The sequence below is a fragment of the Drosophila miranda genome (assembly GCF_003369915.1).
Source record: "Drosophila miranda strain MSH22 chromosome Y unlocalized genomic scaffold, D.miranda_PacBio2.1 Contig_Y3_pilon, whole genome shotgun sequence".
Taxonomy (NCBI): Eukaryota; Metazoa; Arthropoda; class Insecta; order Diptera; family Drosophilidae; genus Drosophila; species Drosophila miranda.
The window spans coordinates 1,632,631-1,638,112 of NW_022881625.1; the positions used below are offsets into that span (position 1 = coordinate 1,632,631).

General features: G+C 43.1%; 1 long non-coding RNA gene across 1 annotated transcript; it reads left to right on the forward strand.

Annotated features, from left to right (window-relative positions):
• The first annotated feature begins 204 nt into the window (after positions 1–204).
• Positions 205–539, forward strand: LOC117194570. Its single transcript, XR_004474857.1, has 3 exons — positions 205–331; positions 384–457; positions 511–539. It is a non-coding gene; the product is annotated as an uncharacterized LOC117194570 (long non-coding RNA).
• The last annotated feature ends 4,943 nt before the right edge of the window (positions 540–5,482 follow it).

The following is a 5,482-nucleotide window of genomic DNA, read 5'->3' on the forward strand; positions in this document are numbered from 1 at the left end:
GTCCGGCCGCCCACGTTGCATCTGTCTGTTGGTTAGTGTTGGCTGCTGCACTCGAGGGGCACTGGTCCGGCCACCCAACTGCATTGTCATCGTGTTGGCATTGGCATCGGTGTGTGATGGCAATGGTCGGAGTTATTGGCCGCATCCAAGTGGCGAACTGGTCCGGCCACCAGGATGCGTTGTCGATTTTAATTGTTGATTGGCCGCATCCAAGTGGCTGCTGGTCCGGCCACCCAGGATGCGCTGTCAGGTGGATTGGCCTGGCCTCCTCGGCCACGTTCTTCGTCAATTTGTAGTTGCGTTTTGAATGGCTGCTGGTCCGGCCACTCAGGTGAGGAGGTGTTTGTTTTGGCTTTTTGATTTTAATTTGCGTTTATTTGCAGGTGCCTTTCGTTGATTTGGATGTTGTTGCTGGCGACCCTTGTCTGACTTGTGTTGGCGTAAGAGACGTTTGCGGGTGAGTATTCGTGTTTATCGGCAGCCTCTCTCCTGTTTCACCTTCTTTTGCAGGATTTGCTGGCGTCCGGCGGCTCAACACCGGGCCATCCCGCCCTCACATAATTGGCATGAGAGACGGGTGCGACCCAGCGGAGCGGCAACAGACGCCAGCATCTGCGTCGTCGTTGGAATGGCTGTTGTCTGATTGGAGTGGCGTGACGTCATTGTGATGGTCGGTGGCAGCGTCATCAGAAAGGGGCCTCATATTCCTCCCATTTGGCAGGAAATTGTTGATGTTGATGGCGAGGCAGCTTTTTGTTGGTCAGCTCTGTCTGGTGATTGGCAGGTAAGTGTGGATTTTGTGTGTTTTGGCCGTTTTTCGTTGTTGTCCGTATTGACGTCTTTTTATACCCGATACTCAAAATGAGTATTGGGGTATATTAGATTTGTGGTAAAAGTGGATGTGTGTAACGTCCATAAGGAATCGTTTCCGACCCCATAAAGTATATATATTCTTGATCAGCATCAATAGCCGAGTCGATTGAGCCCTGTCTGTCTGTCCGTCTGTCCGTCCGTCCGTCCGTCCGTCCGTCCGTCCGTCCGTCCGTCCGTCCGTCCGTCCCCTTCAGCGCCTAGTGCTCAAAGACTATAAGATCTAGAGCAACGATGTTTTGGACCCAGACTTCTGTGATATGTCACTGCTACAAAAATATTTCAAAACTTCGCCCCGCCCACTTCCGCCTCCACAAATGACGAAAATCTGTGGCATCCACATTTTTAAAGATACGATAAAACCAAAAACGCAGAATCGTAGAGGATGACTATATGTTCTAGAGTGTTAAATGTCAACAAGATCGTATAATTATTATAGCCAGAATCAAGAAAACAATTTCATTCTTTCTCGCTCTGTCTCTCTCTAACACACAGGTTTCATGGTCGGCTTTGCCAATTGCAAAATATGAGTTCAAGGATCTCAGAACCTATAAGAGCCAGAGCAACCAAATTTGGTATTCACACTCCTGTGATATCGGACCTTGACCGTTTCGTGTCCAAATTTCGCCACACCCCCTTCCGCCCCCGCAAAGGACGAAAATCTGGGGCATCCACAAATCTCAGAGACTATTAAGGCTAGAAAAACCAAATTTGGTATCCGCACTTCTGTTAGATCTGACTATAAAACGTATATCTCAGAATTTCGCCCCACCCTTTTCCGCCCCCACAAAGGACGATAATCTGTTGCATCCACAATATTGCACATTCGAGAAAACTAAAAACGCAGAATCATAGATAATGGCCATATTTATCAGATTGCTGAATCTGGATCAGATCAGATCATTTTTATAGCCAAAAGGAACAAATCAACTTGCACTGGCTACGCAGCCCCCGACGTCACGCTCAGACTGATTTTCTGTCTCTCTCGCACGCACTCCTTGTCGTGTCGTTTAATATTAGCGGCGTCTGCCGGAGGAGAGCCATACTGACTTAGTATCGGGTATAACTGTAGAGTTGCGGTCTCCGCAGCAACTCACAACGTTCCCCCTCGTTTCCTTTGTTGCAGTGGCTTATAGTGTACCAGAGTTTAAATATATATATATGTAAACAGATATATAGGCCCTCGGTATCAGCAGATGACCATGACTGACTTAAGGACGGCGTACAAATAGGGTTGGTCGTGTGCACTCTTGCTAGGCTCGGGTCTAGCTCGCCGGATGGTCGGGGTTCTTCCTCGCCTAATTGTTCTATCGTACTCCACTACATTTAATTAGTGCACTTTACGGGAACTATAAGTGATTATATAAAACAAAGGAAACTGAAATACTGATAGCGCCGACACGCCAAAAAAAAAAGCCCTACTGAACCATTTCTATTTAGAGAGAACCTAGGTGTTGATTGTCCCTCTCTTCTGTACCCTCCCTACCATGACATTGCGTTCGAGTTCTTGCATTGTCCCTTGATCAATCCTTTACTAAGGTTTACCACATTTTATAAGATCCTGGCACGGATACTCGACAGGCCATTTTTATGATTTTAAAGATTCATTTCAATCCAAAAAGATTCATATTTTAATATAATGTGAGACTTCAATTTCAATATTCATTACGTTGCAGTTGTAGAAACACAACAATTGACTTAGCTTCTAATTTGTGGGTAATATTTCCTTAATCCTAATTATCATATAAGTTTAGTTATAAATTCATTATTTTAAAGCATGAAAAACATTAGGGTATAGATATATATATATATATAAACGAGAGAATAAGAATCGAAATCGTAAACAAAAGCTAGATCAGACTGGGGTGCATTATACACACTGAGCAGACGGGTTTGAATCATTATACACTGTATGCATATCTACACTTTCAAGTTAATAGGCTCTTTTGACCAAACTACTTTTTGCTGTACATAATTACTCACTCCGGCGTTATTGTCTTACGCTGATCGTTGGGCCCAATGATGTCGTAGATGTTGACCGCAGCTGTTTAAAATATGGAAATCATAAATATATAATGCATACAATACAATTACGCTACAAGCACCGTCGCATAGTCATCAGTCAGTTGTTTTGGTTTTCATAATACAGACAGAAATTTAATTGTTATGCTCTATCGCGAAAATTGAACCAAAAGGTAGCAAACGAAGACAATTTAGTGTGCATATGCACATATGTATGTAGGTATGTACGCGCGTAACATCAAAGAGGGGTGTTAATAAAGTTTCAGTTACATTACGTTAAACTGCTGATGTTTATGCGTTGGAACTTGATAATGAATTAAATGTAAATTGGACAAAACTCGATCCTGTGCTGCTGCTTTGTAGACTGTTGACCGCCTGAAGTTGGTTAGAGGTCAACAGGTGCGATGTATATGGTTCCGGGCCGTACTGACGAATCTTCCGCCAAGCTTGTATTTAGTTATTTATGTCTGAGCAGCACTAAATATTCTTGGCGATTAAGGCTGATCTGTTCCACTTGGATCTTTGGAGATTCCGACTTGGTGGCAATATAAGGTCCAGAAAAGATGAATTATGGATGGAGTTGGAGAAACCTCGACAACTGTTCGCCTAAGCCAGCTCCCAGGGTAGTCTTCTCGAGACTATACCGCGATGGGGCAGCTTAGGTACACCTCCCTGCAACATAGGTTATGTCAGCACGTGCACGGCACTAATATGAAAACATACCTCTTTTCCCAAATATATCTGCACTAAATTCTTGTCATTCACTGACCACTGAACTGTACGGCACTTGTAACTATATGCTTCCAGCATATATTTGTGGAAATATATATATTTTCCGGATAGCACTATATATATGTGTGTGCAATATGTATGTTGCTCGCACTCGGAAATTATCACGTCTTTACAGATCGATCAACTTTCTTATATTGTTCAAAGCAGTAATAGACGATGGACTGAGTAGCCAGTGCAGCAGAGCTTTTGAGCTTTTTACTAACTGTGCAATCGTATGATCCAGAACATTCGCAGCAGCATAAAACGATCGTCTAATGCACAGCATAGCTTAACTGTGCAATCGTACGATTGCCGTCTATGCTTCCCACTGTCCGTCGCTTGTATGTGTTCGTGGGCGTTCGGACTTAAGAGCGGCTAAGGCTTTGATCCAACCTTAAGAGCGGCTAAAGCTTGATCGTTCGAAATATCACTAGGGGGTCTCACGAGACGAAAGAAGATAACCAATTCCCTATATTTTGTGCTGGCTACTACACCACAGATAATTATACAAGACCTGCTCGACGAATAATTATCTGAAGAACTTGATTAGGAGAGATTATTTCCTGATTTGAATGTCTTTCAGATGATACACGCCGAGATATTTCTTGTTCCCATCGACCAATTCGTAATAGTACGGACTTCGCTTTTTAATTACCTGAGCGGGAATGAACACAGGGGCTAGTTTAGAACTAAACTTTTTTATAGCACTACTTTGTGTGAAATTTCTAGCATATACCAAATCTCCAATCTTTAATTGTGTATCACGGCAGCGCAAATTGTATCTATGCGAATTTTCTTCGTGTGCCTTATTGACATTCGCTTTAGCCTGTTGCCGGATTAGCTGCAAGGAATCGGGGTTCTCCATTCTAGTATCGTCGTTCAAAAGGTCTAGTTTACGCAAGAGTGCGTAATCCTTCCCATTCAACATCATGTTTTGACCAAATGCTAGAAAATATGGAGAATACCCTGTACTCCTATGTAAGGTAGATCTCAATGAACCACTAATGGCATTTAGGTTACAGTCCCAATTGGAATGTTCGTTACCGATATAAGCTCGTATCGCAGCTATCACGGATCTGTTCAGTCGCTCGCTGGCATTCGCTTGCGGTGAATAAATAGCTGTGCATTTTTGTGTTATACCGAAGCTATTTAAAAATGCCTGAAAGTAGCTAGATTTAAATTGGGATCCATTGTCTGACAAGATGACTTCTGGCACCCCAAATGTATAAAAGAGAGACCCTTCCAGATATTCACAGATCTTAGGGGCTGTAAATTTCTTCAAGGGACACAGAAAATGGAACTTAGTATTGTGATCAACAACTATGAGCAATCCTATGTTTCCCTTTTTTGTGCGGGGGTATGGTCCTAAGAGATCTATGTATAATTTCTGAAACGGCCTATCCGAAGTGAATGGTTTACCCATAGGAGGTCCAAGAATCATATTCGGACTCTTGGTCGTGCGACAAACGGTGCATTCAGATATGTACTTGCGCGTCTGGCTAACCATGCGAGGCCAGAATAAATATCTTTTAAGCTTCTCTATGGTTTTACTCATCCCACAATGTGCGGAGCTAGGGGCGTCATGAGCTTGATATAATACGTTCGTAATTAACCCTGACGGAACCCAAAGTTTCCATGATGCGTTCTCTTGAGACTCATCTCCCGAAGCGAATACTGTCCTTTTGAAAACTTGACCGTCTATCACTTTCAAGTCTGGGAACTTACTCTGATTCTGTTGAATACTTTCTATTAAACTCAGATACTCAGCTGATTTGAATTGATCTGAGTCTAGATCAACCATGGGGTTTATTTGCGTGAG